Genomic DNA, 21,981 nt, shown 5'->3' on the forward strand with positions numbered 1-21,981 from the left:
TCATTTCCCTCTTGTCGGTGTTCTGCTACTTTTAGAACATGGTCATATAGAGAGGCCATGATGAAGTATTCCACAGAAAGTGGAATCATAAGAGTGTGTTGTATACTGTAATTTTAGTTGGTGTTATTAATCAGTGATGATAAATTTCATTTTCAGTGGTTTTGTTTATTAAAATTGTGTGCTTCCTCACTCTAAAATGATCTACCATATAAGGCTATAGTTTATTCACACTAGTTAACCCTGATTGTATACAGTCAAAATGGGTAATTCACATGGGATCTTGGTGGCAATGGTGGACTAAATATAAATCCTATAATTGCTCAAGTATTTTAGAAACATTTTGTTATTAAAGGGATTTAACCATTGGTTGTTGTGTAAGATGTGTAGAGAGCCAATCTGGTTAAGTAAGAAGAGATTTGGGAGTGGACCCATTTGGTGACAAATAAGATAAATCCAAAGAATAGATGTTGCTCCTCTGCTTGAGCAATTCAATAACAATATGCAGGTAGAACCCTACTTTTTCCACCCTTTGCTAGTTTTGCTCTCCTCCATAGTCAAACTGTCCACCAAAAACCTCTATTTTAGAAAACTTGGCTACCACACTAGTTCTGCATAGATGGCTAAGTGGGATGCAAATAAAACCATACATTAATATACATTTGGGCAAAATCATGCCTGTCTCTTCCAAAACAATTTTATAAAAACAAACCATGCATTAGAAACTATTTTCTTTGAAATTCTACACACTGTAAACAAAGACAGAGCTTCTAAATCGCCATGTCCAGACCCACCTGCGGGGAATCCTGCCATAGTATCTCCAATCGACTGAGAAAATGGAGTGCCTGAAGTAGAGCCCAATTGTCTTGGTCTTGTGGAGTTTAAAGAGAACACAACTAGAAAATTCTACGGTCTCAGGGGCCATGAGCTTTTCAAACTGAACTTTCTGAATTAGAAGTTACCAAAAATAATTATTGTTAATTTTTGAATTGGAAAAATAATTAAACCCTTGGAAAAATTATAACTAATTAGAAAAAAGAAATTAGAAATAAAAAAATAATTTAAAAATAAATGTATTTTCAAATCTTAGTAGCTGAATAATTTTATCATACAACTAATTAAATGTAGAACAACTGAAAACATTAGTTCCGTGCTTATAAATAGACATGGACTAATAATAATACTTTTTGGACCAAAGAAAACAAGATAATAGTCAAACAAAATATAAAATACAAATAGTTGGAATGCGACATAAAATGCTTTTCAATTAACTGTGAAGTCGTTTAAAGAAAAAGGACTCGTATTGTACGATTAAAAAAATAATAATGAGGAAGACCATTCCTAATAATTGAATGGGCATGTCTTCCGTTTCATTTTGGCTGAATCTCGCTTTCACCCTGTCGATGCTTAGATGCATGTCCAGCAGACGAGCGGAATCTCTTGCTCGAAATGATCTCCAAAAAGAGTTTACTTCGCCTGAAACTAGTAATTCCGATGTCTTAAATTTTAAGTATAAACTCGTGCTTTGCGATCAAGTTACTCTTTGGATTAAAGGACGGCCAAGTCGATATGAATATATATTCAAGGAATTTATATTTATGGACCTGTCTAGCAACAAGCTGTCAGGCAATATTGCTGAAGACCTACTAATTTAGTAGACGCGGTAAAATTTAGGTTGTTCTTCTACTTAATTGGTTGCTACTTATGGAGTTGAAAATAGTTGACTATCATTTTCCTTCCTCACAATATCCCTACTAGAAGAATTCATATGCTCCTTGTTTCACTTTGATTTAAGCCATAGGTGAATAATAATTAAGGTTTTTTTCATATCCTGTTGAGCTATTATATATGATCGTCCTCTACATCAACTTAGATGATTAGCTCATAATAATAATAATAATCGTATTTTGCAGATTGGAGGCTGCCTGCTTTGTTTGAAGCTAACAAACTAATGTCTTGAAGGCTCTTGTGCTTCACTTGCATAGATTTGGGCAAGATTGAGCCTCGTCTCCTTTTCACATTGCCTTTGTCTTAGTTCATTTTACTGTTGCAGCTTGAGGAGGGCCTTGTGAGTCTCATTGAAAATATTGAATACCTCAAACACCATGCTACAAATATAAGGGTCATCCTCCCATATCTCCCTGTCATCCTTCAACTCCTTGAGGAAAGAAGTCATAAGGAGCATAATACAAGAAAATTTCCCACATTCTATTTTTGGGTTTGGATTTCCAACATAGTTAAAAACCTTTCCAAGCTTAGAAATATTGAAAGAATGCATCTGATGACAATAGTCCAATTGGCAAATTTCACTTACTAAGGACATTGAATTTGGCAAAAAAAAAGTACTTTCGAGACGATCATATCACCCACACTTTATGAAAATTGGTTCCCATGATTCAGCCAATAACCAATAATGATGCATTTTTAAAAATTATTAATGTCTTCACTAATAGAATTTAATCTTTTCATACCATACATTAAATATTTTCACCTACAATTTTCAAGGGTTTTTTAAATCGATAGTCATATTCACCATTGTGTGGTTAAATTTAAGTTAGGTTGCAGGTTCAGTACATATATATGACACATGTCTCTATTCCAGAGAGTTTCTTTGGAACCTTATATCATTTCTCTTTGTCTCGAAATAGATTTTATTGTAGACGCATGTCTTTATTTGGGGAGCATTCTCTAAAACTTGGTATCTTTCAGAAGTTTTTCCCGAAATAGGATTTGGTCCATTGATTAAGGATTATCCAACAGTTATAAAACTAGGGTTTCTATATGTTATATGATATAATATTAACTTAGGCTCAATTAACTTTGAAGTCTAATAATTAATTAGGCTCCATATAATAATAATAGAATAATAGTTTCTAGGTATGTGTACTTATGAAAGTATGGCTAGCTTTGATTTTCTTCATTAATGAAAAATTCACCAACATTTAATGGAATTTCAATAGGATTGAAAAAAAAATTGCCAATAAAATTATAAATTTTCCTACTTTAGAAAAACAAATCGCCAATAGAAATTAAAAACTTCCCCTAAAAATAATGTTAGATTTGCCAAAGTTTTATATTTTTTTACAAAGTGGGGTTTCTTAAATTTATCCCTATCCATGATATGGGGCAAAGTGGGAGGTATTTCTATGAGATAGATTCATGATTAGGCATTCAAATAAAATATTTCTTATCTAGAACTTGAAACAAAACAAAAGATCATAGACAATTTTCACATACTAGCACTTGGTTTATTTAAAACCATTAGAGACACTTAAAGTCCCCACACTGTTTCATGACTGCTTCAAAAGGAAGATTCCACTAAGAAAACACCCAAATTATTAATGAATAGATATTATAATGGCTACCAATGGACTTATGTAGTTGAATATGTGTCCCACTAGGCATGACCAAAATTGTTGACAAAAAAGTCTGCACCCATGCCCGACATGTTATCCTCAAGCAACCATTTGTAACATGGAAACAACTACCAAGTGTAGGACATACACTCTGAGGTTGAATCTCTGGAGAAGGAAAGCTTCAGGTTACAATCATGATGCACCTAAACTATTTTTTTGAGGGAAAAGGGAGATGATTGAATGAAATTAAAATTCTAAAATGTAAAGGGACGTGATGTACTAAATTGAAATATGGTTATACTCTATGCCTATGAATAAACTAAATAGTAATAAATGTCTAGATACACATGTCTAAACTGTAATGTATATCCTAAGAAATTGTATGCATGTTAGAAACCAATAAAATGTTGAAGGGAAGAAAATCTTCACAACACAAAACTTACTAGCATAAAAAAACAACATGAAAACTAAGAACATAAAAATGTGCATCCAGCATAAGGCATTAATTTACATAAGATAGATAAATGGAAGGATAAGTAGAACAAGTATTTCATTAAGAGAAGGCAAATGGAATTACAGTTGCAAAGAATAAAGCTACTACAAAATACAGAATATAGAAGAACCTCAAAAGTTTTTACAAAAGTCTCCTTTATATAGTCCAAGCATAACACATATTTTACACAAACTTCAATCCATAACCATAGTAGAATTTGATTATAGAGGAGAGAAATAAATAAGTATTAGAAGAAAATCTAATTTTTATAGAAATTTGATCTTAGAAGTGACATGAAAAGTATATAAGAATGCATTTGATAGTAGGAAAGATAAATCTAACCTAAGGAAATGCTTACAATAATAAATAGGCTAGAGATGCACTAGCATTATGAATACAAGGCCAAGAAAGTCACTCAGCATTAAAGAGATATCTATGGAGACATGTCATGGCTAGAAAGAATCAAATCATCCTTCTATAAGAAAACATTAGGATGGGATAATATGAAGTGTTATCCTAGCTGTGCACACATGTAGAGTTGACATGTTGACTTTTTCCAATTTGCAAGAACTATAGAAATATGTAAGACATAAAACCTTCATAGACGTGACATTAGCATGGGCCCACAACACTTGTTGGCAGAAAAAAAAATGCTTTGAAACTAATAATCAACATAGTTTCCCATAAAAAATGGCAAAAGATAATGTGGTAAGGGACAAATCAAAATGTTAAGACCTTTCCACGTAGCGTTATTTTGAACCTTAAAGCCTAGAAATATGTTGCATTACCACTACTTTAACAAAATGGAGACATGTGGTAGAAGAAAAAATGGGACATTAACCTTGATAGAGTGTGACATTATCATTGCTTAAATAGAATGATGACAAGTGGAAATAGTGTAGGAAGGTACAACATCAAAGTTAGCCATAAACGTGATGTGTTAACCCACCGTGAGAAATTATAGCCCATTGAAAATTTGTTAGACCAATTATTTGTGATGGGCTAAACGGGGGCAAAAATATGTTGGAGATACAATAGGGAAAGTAAACTTTGAGAGGGGGACGAGTGAATTAGCCCTTCAAAACTTTAACCATAAAATCATTCACAACTCATCCATCTCACAATTTGTATGTAAACTGAAATACCAAACTAAACATGTTCATTCATAGCATGAAATGAAATAAACATTTAAGACATATATGACACAAGATATTTGGCTACCCAGAATCCCTCCAATGAAAAGGTAAAAGTGGAGTGGGGATTATACCCACAAATCTTCACTATTACAATTGTAAAGTGTATCTAATGAAGGTTACAATGTTTTATCATAAACTATGATCTACACTATGGAAGGTCTGCCCTATTAAAGGTTTACAAGATTGTTAAATCTTACCTTGTTGAAGGATTTCAAAACCCTGTTAGAAGTGTGCTTCATCAAAGGACTTAAACTTACAATGAAGTAAGCATCTTGTTAAAGGATTTGCAAGAGCCTATTATGACTACTCTATTAAGAGATTTAACTGATTCACTTGCTAGAATGTCTTAGCAATGATTATGCAGTTAGCACTCTACTGCCACATAACATATCAGCTCTTTGCTTTTATCTCTGATCCTCTATGATTAGATGTGTCATTTTAGTCCTCTAACTTCTTTCCTTTGTTATCCTCTATCCGACTCTACAATGTATAACTTGATTTACAACTCCTTAGCCACCATGAATGCTCTATCTGCACATGCAAACTTCTCTCTTCACACATATAATGTTTTAGGTTTTTCCTTCCTTAAGAAGACCTCGGTGACTTATGGTTAGGTATGAATCAACAATTGTGATTCACCGATTTTGCCACTTAATCCATCCATTTAACTAATTGGTTACATTTACTACATAGGAATCCTCAATATAGATTCATCCTTGTCATCTAAAATTGTAAAACAATCCTTAAGTTTCTTCAATAATGGTTTACATATAAGTTTGTGCCATTACAAACAACTATGTCCAAAACTATTTTACTCGGCACTTGAAGTCTCTGATGCTCGTTATCCAATATATCTTCAATGGTATAACTCGGCCTCTGAATGACTTGGCATCCATTGATCACTCAACATCTGAATCACTTGACATCAACTATCTTCTCGACACTTGAGTGACTCAACACTTACTAGTTACTCAGCACATACTATATATCTCGCTTAGAGTAAACTATCTAACAACTTATGCTTGACATACATTACTTATTCGACATGAACTAAGTTCTATTTGATAAATGAATTAAGTGTATTCTCACTCATATGTCAAAACCAAGATGATATTAACAATCTCCCCCTTTGGCATGAGTGGCAAAAGCACCTTGTCATGCTTGAATATTCCTAACTTATGAGCATAAGTTAGATAATGTCTATTCAGTACTTGTTTTACATATAAAATTTTAAAACTTCAAAATTTTGCAAAACTTGTGACCTATCAATCATACCTCAAAATTTTATAATTCCCCTTGAGTTGATTGTTCTTTTCTCAATCTGAATACTCCTACTGAGTAAATTTTCTTGAACTCTTGTGCTCTTTTTCTATAATGGCTCTGCCTTAGTTTGGAATCCCCCAAAACTTATTCATTCTCCCCTTGTGTCTTATTCAAAATTCATTCTCCCCCTTTTTAGCACTTATGTCATGGGTGGTACATGAATAGTGTGTTTGTCTAAGAATGATTGATGGACCTCTATTATGAGCTTTAGTGTTGCATCCAAGTTGTCACATGCTACCTCTAGAGATTTGATTTGAATAGCTATCATGGTAGCAAGGTTAACTAAGTCTTCATGAGTAGAAAGATGGGGATCTTTCTTTATCAATATTTTTGCAAAGGCTAGTTCCTTATATGTAACACCTCCATGTGAGGGGTCAACATAGAGTGAACAAACATGAATCCACACATCTTGTGCCATGCTTCCAACCTTCACAAATGCTCCCTTGAATAACCTGTCAAGCCTTGTTCTGCTTGAATCTTTCCTTTTTTCCTTCTATCTTACTACAAAAACTGCCGTTGTGGCTACTAATATAGTAGCAAGTCCCACAAAACCACCAAGTGGTATTACGTAAACCATGTGCCCCAAACCCCAGAGAATTATGAATTATCTGCAGTACTTCCCTGAGTAGTTACTACAAACTAACAATCTCTCAATTGGGGACTAATCAGGCTCCACACTATGCAACAATCCCCCACTTGGAGACTAATCCTATAGAAATACCACTATCACATAGGGCTCCCACTAGATCAAAACACTTTGGACTCAGCTATTCATTTATTTTGTTCAATCTAGAAGACCAACCAAAGTTGAAGAGGAGTTCAACTTCTCCCTTGTCACTACCTTTGTAAACATATCTGCTAAATTGTCATTTGTATATATCTTTTCTAGCTTTAACTATCCATCATCCAAAACTAACCGAATAAAATGGTACCACAACTGAATGTGTTTTGTCTTTGAATATAGAGCAGAATTCTTCGCAAGATAAATGACACTCTAGCTATATGTAAAAAAATAATTATTCCTCTTTGGGTGTCCCAATTCCACCAAGAATATTTGAAGCCATATCATCTCCTTTGCTACCTCTATGGTAGCAACATACTTTTCCTCTGTAGTGGATAAAGTGTTCACCTTCTGTAACCTAGAAACCTAGCTCACTACTACCCCACCAATACTAAATACATAACATGTAGTACTCTACTTGGTATCAATATCCCCTACCAAATATGAGTCAAAGTATTCTTTTAAATCAGTAGTAGAGCCCCCAAAATGCAAACACTTACTAGATGTTCCTCTCAAATATCTGAGAATCCATTTAACTGCATTCCAATGCTCAAGCCCTAGATGACTCATATATCTACTAATAACTCCCTTTACATTTGCAATATCTAGCCTTGTACATACCATAGCATACATCAAGCTTCCTACAACTAAAGCAGAAGGTACCTTAGACATCTTATCCTCCTCTTCTTGTGCCTTTGGACACATCTCTTTAGTCAACTTCAAATGACCAGGTAAAGGTGTGCTGAAAGCTTTAGCATTTTCCATATAGAAATGTTCAAACACCTTCACAATATAATCAACTTGAGATAATGTCAATTTATTGTTCTTCCTATCTCTACAAATCTTCATACCAAGGATTTATTTTTCTTCCCCAAATCCTTCATAGAAAATGCATGTGCTAATTGGCATTTCAACCTCTTAATGTGACCCATGTTAGACCCAGCTGCAAGAATATCATCAACATATAACATAAAATAATGTAGCCATCATTATAACATTCAAGTTCACCAACATCCTTTAGTAAAATAGAGTACAAAGAAGGAGAAAATCTTTCTGGAGGTCTAGCCTTGTTGACCATCTAACATTCATTCATGTGTGTGGTATTTTTTGTTGTGGTCATTGCATATCATGAGGAATTGCTGGAACATCATCTTTAGGAGTATCATCTAGCAATACATAACCATTTTTTTAAATTTCTATATTTGATTATGTATAGTTTTTTTACATCAATGTTTCAGATCATACTACATGATCCATCATTAGGATACTAGAGAGAAAACAACAAAAGATAGTAGAATACAGATCTACCAGACCTTGAAGAGGGGGGGGAGAAGGGAAGAGGGAAGGGGTAGGGGAGAAGAGAGAATGTACAACACAAAGTTGGCAAGACCCAATCCCAAACATAAATAAAAATAATAGACCATGGGGGGTGGGAGGGTGGGCACAACAAATCAAAAGGAGAAAAGTCAAATAGATAAATTAATAAATTAAGATAGTTTGTGTGTCTATAAATATATACCTATATCTATGAACATAAGTAAGAAAAAAAGAAAAAAAATAAAGATAAAAAAGAAGGTTGATAGCCCTCAAGACAAAGAGGACAAGGAGAAAATAAAAGAATTAAAAAATAATAAATAAATAAATAATAAGAAAGAAAGGAGTAAAGAACAAGACACAAAGCATATATTATAATAATAAGCAAAATATATATATATATATATATATATATATATATATATATATATATATATATATATATATATATATATATATATATATATATATATGTGTGTGCATATCTAGCATAGAGATGCATGTACATGTCTATCACATATATATTATACATGTAATATATGTGTGTGTGTGTGTGTGTGTGTGTTCACATGTATACATACTTATATATATTATATCTATAAGTGTGATGTGTGTGTGTGTGTGCACACGCGTGTGCGCGCGATGTAAATAGGTGTACACACACACACACACACACACACACACACACACACACACATATATATATATCCATTCACATCATATACATACATACATATATATATGTATGTACATATGTATGTATGTATGTATAGGTGTGTGTGTGTATATATGTTTACATACATGTACATATATGTGTGTGTGTGTATGTACATATATATAGACACACACACACACACACACACACACATATATGTATATGTATGCATATATATCTACATGTATGTATAAAGAGAATGGGAGCAACAATATGCTTATGTATACACTTGTATGTATATATGTAGATGTATGTATCTGTGTGTGTGTGTGTGTGTGTGTGTGTGTGTGTGTGTGTGTACAGTGTATCTCCTTGTTGTTTGGTCTTTTGATTTACTTATTTTGTCATTTTCATTTACTTCATATTTCATGGTGATTTCTCATGTTCAGTGTGTTGATTTCTTTTATCATTATATTATTTGTGCTTTCTCTTGTTTTAATGGAACCTTTTTTTCTCCTTTATATATGCATGCACGCACGCACATGTGCATGCACGTGCGTGCGCGCACACACCCATACACATCACACACATCACACTTATAGATATAATACATAGATATAATATATATAGGTATGTATACATGTGCACACACACACACACACACACACACATATATATATATACTATACACAATCAAATCTAGAAATTTGAAAACATTAACATGGATTATGGAAATCTGACAGATCTCACTACATAATCATCTTCTTTCTTCTCATGTTGCTGCAATAGATCTTTGTACAACACTTTCTCATTGAATATGACATCCCTACTTCTTACAATTTTATAAATTTCAAAACCCCAAAGTCTATAACCAAATTCATCAATGTCATATCCAACAAATACACATTTCTTTGACTTAGCTTCCAACTTGGTTCTATTTTCAAAATCTATATGAACAAATGCTTCACAACCAAAGGTCTTGAGAAAAGAATAACTCGCCTTCTTACAAGTCCTTGCTTCCTTTGGAATACCACAACCCAAAGAAGTAGAGAGACCTCTATTAATCAAATATACAATAGTATTGATAGCCCCCACCCACATGTTTAAGGGCAACCCAACATGTAACCTCATGACCCTTGCACGCCCCATTATTGTCCTATCCATCCCTTCAACTACTCCATTTTCTTGTGCAGTCCTTGGAATAGTTTTCTATCTATGAATACCATTATTAGAGAAATAAGCTTCAAATTTATGACTACAATACTCACCACCATTATCATATCTGAGACATTCTTATTTCTTACTGGTCTCATTTTCAACCAAGCATTTCCATTTCTTAAAGTTTGAAATACGTAATATTTCCTTCTAAGGAAATAAACCCATACTTTTCTAGTTGCATCATCAATAAATGTAACATAATAATGAGAGCCACCATGCGAAGATACCTAAGCTGGTCCCCATACATTTTTAGTACAAGCTCTAATCTCTTACTTTTCGTTTCCTTCCCACTCTTCACAAAACTCATTCTTTTTTCTTTTTCCATGAACACAACTTTCATAGAAATCGATATTAACAATTTTAGACCTGGTAAAAAATTCTTTGAATGAATTATTTTCATACCTTTCTCACTCATGTGCCCAAGTTTGTTGTGCCATAGTGTTGTATCAAAATCTACATCAGCTATATTTGTTCACCATGTTCAACTGCACCAACTATTCCTAAACATTCATTTTTCTCTGAAACAATCAAAGTAGAACCTAAATAGTATGACTTGTACAAAGATATAAGGTGCCTACTTTCACAACTTTTTCTACTACAAGGGGAACTTTTTGAAACCTTTCAATTTTTATCATTAAAAGTAACTACGCAACCCTTATAATTGAGTTGTCCTATTGAAATTAAATTCCTACTCAGCCTTGGAACATGTCTTACCTTATGTAGTAGCCAATGATTCCCATTCAAAAACTTAATCTAAATTTTCTCTTTCCAACAATATGAAAGGGTTCATTATCCAACAAATAAACAAGCTCGAAATCTCCTTGGACATAATCAATAAAATAACCTCTATGAGCTGTAGCATGAAATGAAGCACTAGAATCTAAAACCCATGAATCATCAACACTTTCTAAAGATGGAAAAAAAGAATCCTCTTTGGATTTGTTACTTACCACATTTTCCTCCTTGTTCCCTTCTAGTTTGTCTGCTTCATTGTTCTTTTGAGTCCAACAATCTTTCTTCTTATGCCCTAGTTTCCTATAGTACCAACAATCTCTTGGTCCTTTGGATTGAGATCTCTTCCCCTTTGACTTTCCTCTTTATTTCCCATGATTTCCAAGTCATATCCTCTCTTAGTCGTCCAGCCTCTAATTTGTGCATTCAAAGCACTTTCTATTGTAGATCTACCTAAGGTTTGATTTTCCTCACTCAAAATAATATTGATCACACCATCATATTTTTAGGATTAACCGTAGACAAAAATAAAAATTACATGCAAATATAAACAATATAAGAAAATACTAAATCACATAGAAAAGAACACAAGACACCAAGATTTAATGTGGTTCACCCAATCCCTAGGCTATGACTACCAAAAAATGATCCAACATTATTACGATCTAGTGACTACAACCTGATTACAACCTGTAATCCCTTACAACTCAATACCATAACAAGATGCAATTTTGCATCACACCTTATGGAAAAATCCCTAACCCTAAGCCCTTTTTATACAAGTATTTTTTTCACTTTAGGTTTATAATTAATTACAATATTTTGGCCCAAAACTATTAATAAAATTACCAAAATTATGAAGTGTGTATGGTATTTGCTTGATCAGTCACAACAAACTAATAGATTGGTGTTGATCAATGTAGCACAAATGTTGGCATCTTGAGCTTACAATGTTGCTAATTGACCTTGTGCTAACAAGAAATTTCTAAAATGAGACTGACTTTGACCTGGAGATTATTGTAGGATTTTACTTATTGACTTTGAATCTCCCTCTAGGTGGCCAATGTATCTCTACACTTCTTGTGTGAAAAAAGGACATCACACAACTTGGTGTAAAGAGATAAAATGTTCTCCAATACCTTCACACCATAAATTTTGGTTTCTAACTCAACCTGACTAAGTGCAATGGCACTTGATATCTTATCAATTACCTTGACATGAAATTTCTTCTAAGACCATTCTAGTAATTTGACATTTGTGTTAAGTTCGTCATCATTTACCTTCTCCACTATGTTTTCTAACTACTCAATGATTGGCATTGCTTCATTAGGTGCAAGTAGGTTGAATGCATCAAGAAATATGTCCTTGGTGTCATGTAGTGTTTTTTTCTGCCTATGCTCCCTTCTGAGCAATTCTTGGTATTTCTTTATGGCTAGAGCATCCTACAATATTTATTTTTCCTCTATGGTGATTAATGTAAGATCAAAATTTGGGAGTTCAATCACCTCATCTAAGTTGATATCACCATAAGATGTAACCTTGTCAACCTTAGATGTTCTAGGACTAGGCCTTGATGACTGAAATGGTGTAGCTTCTGCACTTGGCCTATGAAGTGCTTGACTAGGAATAAGAGTAGTAGTATCTGGTAGGGTATCCAATTTCAAAATTGCTATCACTTCCTCTAGTTTCATAGTCAAGACTAAATCTTCATTCCTATTGTTTTTCGTTTCTATGATCTCTGTATCACCCTAATACTGCTACTGATACTGCTTGTGTTGTAGATACATAATTGGCTTCCTGGCTTGTTTGGACTGATGTCCCATCTTTCTTAACTATTAAAACTACATGTAGTAAATCATTTGGCACCAATGTGCTGACATGTGATTTCATGGTGTCCTTCCTTTGATATACTTCCATAGGCATGGTAGATTTCACTTCTATAGATTGAGGGCGGAGGGGGGCAATGAATAATGCTTGATTTTTCTCCCCTGTAGATACCAATTATACCTTCTCAATCTCACCCACACTTACCAATACAATATGGATGCATAGTTTTCCCTTGATGATGGTATCAATCAATATCTTCTTCATATCCTCCTCTATTAAGGGATTAATGTTCTAATAGGAGTTGTCAAAGACATCCTTGATCTTACTTTTTCTTCTTGTTGATCTTCTTTGTCCACATGAGGGGGACTAACACTTAGCATATGTACCTTTGGTACATTCTGATCTTGTTGTTTCTCTTCCTCAACTATAGCCTATGTATCTACTTCTTTTATAGTGCCTTTCTCATGTCTTTCCCTTACAAATTCATCCTTTGTTACCTTAACAACCTCTTATTCTACTTTTTCTTCACCTACTTCCATAGGTTTTTTCTTGATTAAATAATCTATTGTTACCCCATATATCACTTTCCATAGCTGGGTGGTCTTTTGGACATCCCCAATTTTGTTCTATAAAATATTAAAGGCTCTATATTTTTTAGCAAATTTTCCTTTATGCTTATTAATTGCCTTTTTCATTGTAGAGTTGTCCAAGTTTGGCATCACTCTTGCTAGAGTAGTCTCTTTGATGTTCCTAGACTATATTACCACCTTTTCTCAACTCTATCATATAGAATTTTTGGTAAAGAGTTGGCAATCTCAATTGGAGTTTTCTTAAAAGTTTTCATCAATGCATACACAAATTCTTCTACTTTATTCATTTCTACCTTCCCAAGTTTATCAAATTCAACATGTGTGAACCTTGATAAATCAACGTTTTTCTTGATATTATCACACAAGTTGTCCAAATTAGAAGAGGGACTATGACTTACAACTTTGAATTTGATATTCTCATATGACTTGATCCTCTCCTCATCTGATTTAGCTAGAGCTATATATTTCCTCCTTTTCCTTTTCTCAGGTTCATCTTCCTTGGTAGTTGTACTAGCCCTATTTCCTTTAGACTTCTCAACTTCTTGAGTCTTCTTAGCAGTAACTGTTTTGCTAGACCCAATGATAGGAACTGTAGGCTTTTGTTGTGAAGGTTTCACAACTTTCTTGGGTTTGCTTGCTGCTAGCTTCTTTTCTTTTCTCTTTTTATTTTCTGTAGCAATAGGTGCTTCATTGGCTTCTTCTCCCTTGAAACCTTAATCAAATTTTGCTTCTTCTTCTCCTTGGTCCTCACCTTGACCTTGTGTGAGAGAAAGTGGTGCTTGGGTAGGTGTATCTTCTTCATTATCTTCATTATCCTCTTCTTCTTCGTCTCCTTCTACCTCTTCACCAAATTGTTCCCTAAGCTTTTTCAAAAAAAAATTCTTCTTCCTCCTCACAGAAGTTTTCTTCAAGTCCATTGTGATCTTAAACTTGGCTACATCATAGTTTCCAAATTTAGTAGCCTTCTTATTTTCCTCCTCTACCACTAAAGTCGTGATGGTTATAGATGTCGCATTTGCATTAATTTTAGAAGGCAATGGCCTAAGCCATCTATCCCTTGGAACAACAGCTTGAACATAAGTGAAATCAACATCAACTAGAAAACGAACATCATCAAAATGTTTCTCTACTAGTGATACTAGTATTATCAGTCTTTGTTCGTTGACTTCTTGAAGTCTTCAAAATAACTTGTCATTACAGTCTCAAAATTGTCTCCAAGTTGCTCTCTGTATTCTCCAATCTATACTGCAATAGACCTGTTGGTCTTCCAAGAAACCTTTCCAAATGAGGTAAAAGTTTTCTACACATAGAAAAATATACAAACAAGTATTGAAGCAAATTTGCATTGTGCACTTCTTGTCTTTCTTATGGCTCCCAAGTTTTCTGATAATTGTTGGAGTTTTATCTTGGCAAGGTTATAAGAATGGTCCTTCTTTACTATCTTATAGCCTAAATCTAGAGCTATACATGGTACACTATTCAATCTTCTAGATTGAAAGAAGTTATGTGCAATGACCCTTACTAAAAATGCAATTAGGGTATCAATGATTGTATCTATGGTCATCCCTCTCTTGTTCCACATTGCCCCTATATTCTTTTCAATTGCCTCTTTTGCATCACTTCTTATAGTATTTGTTCTATCTAGGGTAGGATACCTTGTTACTTTTTTAATAATCATCTTTGTAATCTTGATAGGGTATTCTTCTAACCATACAGAGTTGTCATCTAATTGGCTGAGAACTATCTTAATCCACTTTGTCTTGAATATGTTAGGAAAATCTAGGGCAAGGGTTAACCCTTTTCTTTCTACAATTTTGTTTTCCTCTTTCAACACTCTATTTCCACACAATTTTCCATACAAGTCCCTAATTTCCATGTCTCCTATACTCCCTACCTTACAAGTGTAGCAACACCTTACATATTGTATCATTAAAACTTGTGGTGGTATCATAGATAATGCACCAAATGGGTCTACTTTGTATGAAATATCAAGAATTTCCCAGAAATGTGGTTGTTTAATCTCATTACTAATCAATTGAATATTTAAAACTTCATTTCCTTCCTTAACCATAGCAACAAAAGAGGTAGACACCATAACAACTATCTAGGGTTTGTGTAAATTCAAACAACATAGCTTGGCACATAATAAATACCTTAGAAAATACAATGTTTGGTGGCAAGTAGCAGTTGAATTTAGTATGAAATTGTTTGAATCAATTTCTCTAATTCACCTTATCCTCTTTGTGCTCTCTTCAATCTTGAATGATCACAAATGAGTTGAAAAAGAACCATATAGCCCTTGAAACTTCACAATAAATGCTTAGTGCTTACACAATTGTAAGCTCAACTACAATAGAAATTTTGACTCACTCACTTCCATGTAATTCCTACAATTCTTGGTAACCACAATGAGCTCGGCCAACACTATCACTTTTGATAGCTCAACATCAACTAAACTTTTACTCAGTAGCAATAGAGAAACTTTTTATGCTCGATAGTACCATGAAAACTTATAGATTCATTCTTAGTTCTTACCAATAATTTGCATCTTACTTCATGCATACATTATCTTTTCATAACTAAATCTTGGGAACTAATGTATAAATGAACTTAAAAATATCAGTCCCACACATACCTCTTGATAGCCTAGTTGGGGGTGGTGTGATCACCTAATCCAGTGGATGAAGTGATCACATTTGAACTTGATGTGCTAAAATATTCCTTTTTCTTCCATGTCTTGTTCATCTAAACTTTGACTTCTTCAACATCAACCTTTCCTTTTCCTTTATTGAATTCAAATAGCTAAAACATGTAGTTTGACTCAACCATCTACTATAGTTACTTCTAAAATGTGTTCTAATGCAATTTTCAGAAACATGTCCATACTATTGACAATAGTGACAATTATAACTTGTATTGTAATCCCAATTGTAGGATCTGTCAATATGGTTTACCTTAGCTTGCTTGTTTGATAACTAGTTAGGCTTGGATCTATACTCATATGCTCTATCTCCATACTTCTTACAGTAGTAGTAGTAACCTTCAAATCTTTGTGTGCTTGATGCCTTGGTCTTGCACTAATTTCCTTGATTGTTGCACTTATGACATTTACCCATGAATTTCTTCTTAGGGTTCTGATTTGCATTGTTGTTCTTGCACACATTTGTTGTATGACCTATCTTTTCACAATTATGACAAGTAGGTTTTTAGTTCTTTTAGCTTTGTTGCTTCTTTGTTCACCACTTTTAGATGATTCTTCTTCTTCAATGTTGGTGTAACCCAATCTAGTGGTATCACTTTTGGATCTAGGAGATCTCATCAATTGCTCAAAATACTTGATGGCTTCACTAGGTTTGTTAAAACTTTTAGCAAATTATTTTTCTCTTTTTAGATCATTTCTCAGTTGTTTATTTGGAAACTTTATGGTTGTGATCTCAATATCCTTTCTATTCAATTCATGATTGGCAATCATCATTTGATTCATTATTTCTAGTTTCATGTGAGAAATCTCATTCACCTATAATGTCTTTTCTTCCAGTTTGTTGGTTAGTATCCTTTTGTCATCTTCAATCATGACTTTGTCTTCCTCAACTTTTTTTTTCTGCTCAGTCACTTCACATAGAAATACTTATTGGACTTCTTGTTCTATCTTAAGATTTTTGACATCTTTGGTTAGAGTACCATTCTTTTCCATCAAATTTGTAACTCCTGCATCAAATTCACTTATGTTTCTATCTGCAAACAATTCAATGGTGTCTTTCTCTTGGTAATGTGTGTCACTCTCCTCAATAGCTATCATATTTTTCTCTTCAATGAGCACTTTAAACTATCTCTTACTTCATTCACCTGATGTAGGGAAAGCTATATTTCAATCTTTTGATTCTCAATAGTCTTTCCAACTTGTAGACTTTCATATTCAAGATCTTTCCTAAAAGATGAAAAGCTTTCCTTTCTAGAGAAAAAGGCTCTGATACGAATTATTAGAAATATAGTAGGGAAAGTAAACTCTAGGAGGGGGGTGAATCAGTCCTTCAAAACTTTAATGATAAATCCATTCAGCAAACATCCATCTCACAATTTGCATGTAAACTAAAATACCAAACTAAACATGTTCATTCATAGCATGAAATCAAATAAACATTCAGCACGTATATGACAAAAGATATTTGGATACCTAGAAACACTCCAATGAGAAGGTAAAATTGGGGTGGGGTTGACATGACAAATATTCACTACTGTAGTTGTAAAGTGTATCCAATGAAGGTTACAATGTTTGATCATAAACTATGATCTACCCTGTGAAAGGTCTAGCCTATTAAAGACTTACAAGATTATTAGAACTTACCTAATTAAAGGATTTCAACATTCTATTAGAAGTGTTCCTGATTAAATTACTTCAATTGACAATGAAGGAAGCACCACATTAAAGAATTTACAATAGCTTATTAGGGCTACTCTGATAAGAGATTTAACTAATTCACCTGCTAGAATGTCTCAATGATGATCCTGTCGTTAGCACTCTGCTACTAGATAACATATCACCTCTTTGCATGTATCCTTGATCCTCTCTTATTAGATGTGTCACTTTTGTGCTTTAACTTCTTTCCTCCATGCTCCTCTATTTGATTTTGTAATGTATAACTTGATTTATAGCTCCTTGGCCACCATGAATGCTCTTTCTATGCATGGAAACTTCTCTCTTTACACATACAATGTTTTAGGTTTTTCCTTCCTTAAGAGGACCTAGGTGACTTAGGGTTAGGTATGAATCAATGATTGTGATTCACCCATTTTTTCACTTAATCCATCCCTTTAATTGATTAGTTGCATGTAATACATAGGCATCCTCATTATAGATTATTCCTTATCATCTAGGATTGTAAAACAATCCTTAAGTTGGCTCAAAAATGGTTTACATAGAAGTTTGTGCCATTACAAACAACTATGTCCAAAAGTATTTTAATCAGCACTTGAAGTTTCTAATGCTCAACATCCACTGTATCTTTAATTTTGTAACTTGGCCTCTAAATGACTCATCATCCATTGATCACTCAACATCTAAATCACATGGCATCAACTATCTGCTAGGCACTTGAGTGATTCAACACTTAGTAGTTACTTGACACATACTATATATCTCACTCAGCATAATCTATCTAACAAATTATGCTCAGCATATATTACTTGTTCGGCATGAACTAAGTTCTATCTAATAAATGACTTAAGTGTATTCTCACTCATATGTCAAAACCAATCTAAGATTAGCAAAATACTCAATAGTGATTATAGTGTGATAGATGTTTCTTGGGCACATAGAAATTTAGATCATATAATAGTTTTTAATCATGGTGTCATAGATACTCTTTATAATTCTAGAGATCCAAGAAAAATGGTTGTTTATTTAGGTTCACTAGGAAGCAATAATGGTATCATGTAGATTACTTGTATTTTACAAGAGTTGAAATGCCATGGTTTTTTATGTGAATGCAATACTAATGCTCATTGTCTCTTTGATGTTATGCATCATGGTTTATCTTCATAGTTTGGAGATGTTGGTTCTAGTTTGACATCTATAGTTGAATGTTGCAACTAATAGTGTATGGACCATGGGTGTCCTCATTTAGGATATTTATCTTGATTTCATGTGTAATATAAGTGTTATATTGATGTGCTTGCTTATTCATTATGAATACTTACATATGGGGTTAAATGTCATTTATATTTTCAATTTATTATTTTCCTTCTGTATTGATCCTATTGATGAATTATTATTGTTTATCTAGAAGAAGAGGAGATTGCTAATGGAGTTATGAACTTTTTGATGGGGAACTTTAGTTATTGGGAGCATTTTACTTTTAAAATCCAAGTCAAAACCCATGAAAAATGTTTGGGAATCCTTTCATGGACTTGGGGTCCTCTTCTCTAGTTGGGAGGTTCTTACATACTATAAAACTAAGTGAAGATTAATTTAACTAGGTGTTGGCTAAGTGCACCAAGTTGCGGTGCCAAAAAGATGACACCTTTTTTTTCTAGTTTTACATGCTATAGTGTGTACACACTTTGTAAAACAAAAAAATAAATAAATGGGCTTCAAACCCACAACCCATTTCATTTTAACTTCATTTTGCAAGATTTCCTCCTCACAGTGCATACATGAGTTGAAGGAATTGAAGATTTTTACCACCCACCTACTCAAAATGCCTCCTTGTCAACAAAGTTTGACATCGAGATCATGCGTATGTTTTCTACCCTTGTTTTGGCATTGTTTTGTATGTATTTGCATTGTTTTGTAGGTTTTTTCCAATTTTTCTTTAAATTTGTTTATTTATTTAGATTGCAATTAGTTTCTTATCAAGAAATGTGAATAATGAACCAGAAAATCCCCAACAAGATCAAAACCAAAACCCTCCACAAGATCCAAATGAAAACCCTCCACAAGATGAGAATCAAAACCCTCCACAACAAGAACAAGAAATTTTGCAACCTGCACCGATTGGAAGACCTCCTTCTAGCAAACAAGACAACATAATAAATCAAATAGAAAGAGGGAAAAATTAATTAGGAGTACTCATTGGAAGGTTGAAAGCTTGTGGACAAACCAATCCAATGAGAGCACAATTGGCATTCTCCCTTGAGTCCATTATGACCATTGTAGCTTCTATTAGTGTTTAGTTGGATATTTGGTAGGTTAAGAGGGAGGAACAAAAAAGATATTATGCAAACAAATTATCATATCAAGATGTTAAGGAAAAAAAAATATCAAAAGGTAGCATTTGTGCATTATTTAGAAAGCCTGGTGAAAAAATACTATTAGAGAGACAACTAAATGGTTCCCCATCCATTGGTGCATACACAATGGTATTAGAAATAATTTTTGGGATAGATGGTGGATGGTCTTTGATGCCCCTTCCTACAATAATCATGAGGTCCCAATGTATTTCTTAAGGAAATCATATTGTGAATTTGTCCTTGGGGAGATCCCCAATTATTTTGATATATTAGAATCTCAGGGTAGAGGTGGGGAGTCATCATTTGAGAGGTTGGGGGGCACGTCATAAACCTAATTTAGTTAGGGCACTTGTTGTCAAGCCAAAGGGTGAGCATGTGATTATTCCTTCAGTTATGAAGGAACATGTAGAGACCGGTGCTTTAGGGACTTTTAATGTTTTGACACAGACTCTCATTCATTACACAAGTCCATTAGTTGAGGAGGAGCCTTCTATGCATCATGGTCACATGTGCACATCATGTGGATCCTTATGCACATTTGGCAGTCATGCTAGAGATAGTATGGATGATGGGCTAGTCACTAATCAAATCCTGAGTGAGACATTTGGCATTGATAGAAAAGTAAATTACAATTATAATAAACTAATTTGATAAAATTTCATATGTATAGTGAATGACTAATTAATTAGCATGTATTGACATTGTTCAAAATTTAGGGTCAAAGTGTTAGTGGCCCTAGTAGAGATCCCCCGACCCCATTTTTCATCTCGTCAATGAGTCCAGAGGTATGTGTTGGTTTAATCATTTATATTATTACATATATTTATTAAGTAATCATATAAAAGATTGAGAAAAAAATTTATGCATGTGCATCAGTTCTCTACTAGACCATCGATATTCACTAGGGACTCCAAGCCTAGGCATGATATGAGCTTCGTAGAGGTACATTTGTTTCATGTTAATTTAATTAATTTGATTATATTTGTTTCATATTTCATGTTTCATGTAACTTGTATTGTATGACATATAGCTCTTGACATCTGAGACTCCTCATCATCTTTGGCAGTCCACCGATCATGGAGTTGCTATAGCAAAGGCTAGTTTAGAGCCATTCACTGAGATATGAAAGGATTTTCTTGGTTTTAGTTGTTTTTTATAATAGTTAGTTTCAGAATTTCTAATTTTATTTATAAGTGATTATATTGATTGAATTGTTGTAGGGCCTTGTTACACCTGATCATCCACGAGCCCTTGAGGTGGACATGCAGAGTGACTATTTGATGGTGGTAAGAAAATAATTAATTTTGTGTGTACATATATTTGATTTCAATGTATAATAAGTATTGATTCATATCTACTTTGTTTTTATCAACTTGAGTTAGAGAAGAAACTAAACAAGAGGATGAGCGAGTGTGTGAAGAAGACCCCATCATCCCCATCATCTCCCTGCACATGATGACCAAAGGCCTCTAGGGATTTGTTTCCTTCCCCTCATGGGAAGGAGAAGATACAGTTGATAGACACACATGTATAGGCATCAATGGACATATATGTTGGATTTTATGTAAGTGGACATATTCGATATACATTTGATGTATATATGACATTTTATATTTGATTAATAACATATATTTGATGCATGGCATTATTACACTTATGACATTATTGGTTAATATATGATATGTTTGTTCATGTATGACATTATTGGTTATCATAATAAAGTATATGTTCATTCATGTATGACATTATTGGTTATCATAATATATTATA

General features: G+C 33.6%; 1 pseudogene; it reads left to right on the forward strand.

The window, feature by feature from the left end:
* Positions 1 to 1,349: 1,349 nt before the first annotated feature.
* Positions 1,350 to 21,981, forward strand: part of LOC149544611 (uncharacterized) — a 48,440-nt pseudogene continuing 27,808 nt past the window's right edge.

This window comes from Cupressus sempervirens, chromosome 8 (assembly GCF_028749045.1).
Source record: "Cupressus sempervirens isolate cs-2001-9-10 chromosome 8, ASM2874904v1, whole genome shotgun sequence".
NCBI classification, from domain to species: Eukaryota; Viridiplantae; Streptophyta; class Pinopsida; order Cupressales; family Cupressaceae; genus Cupressus; species Cupressus sempervirens.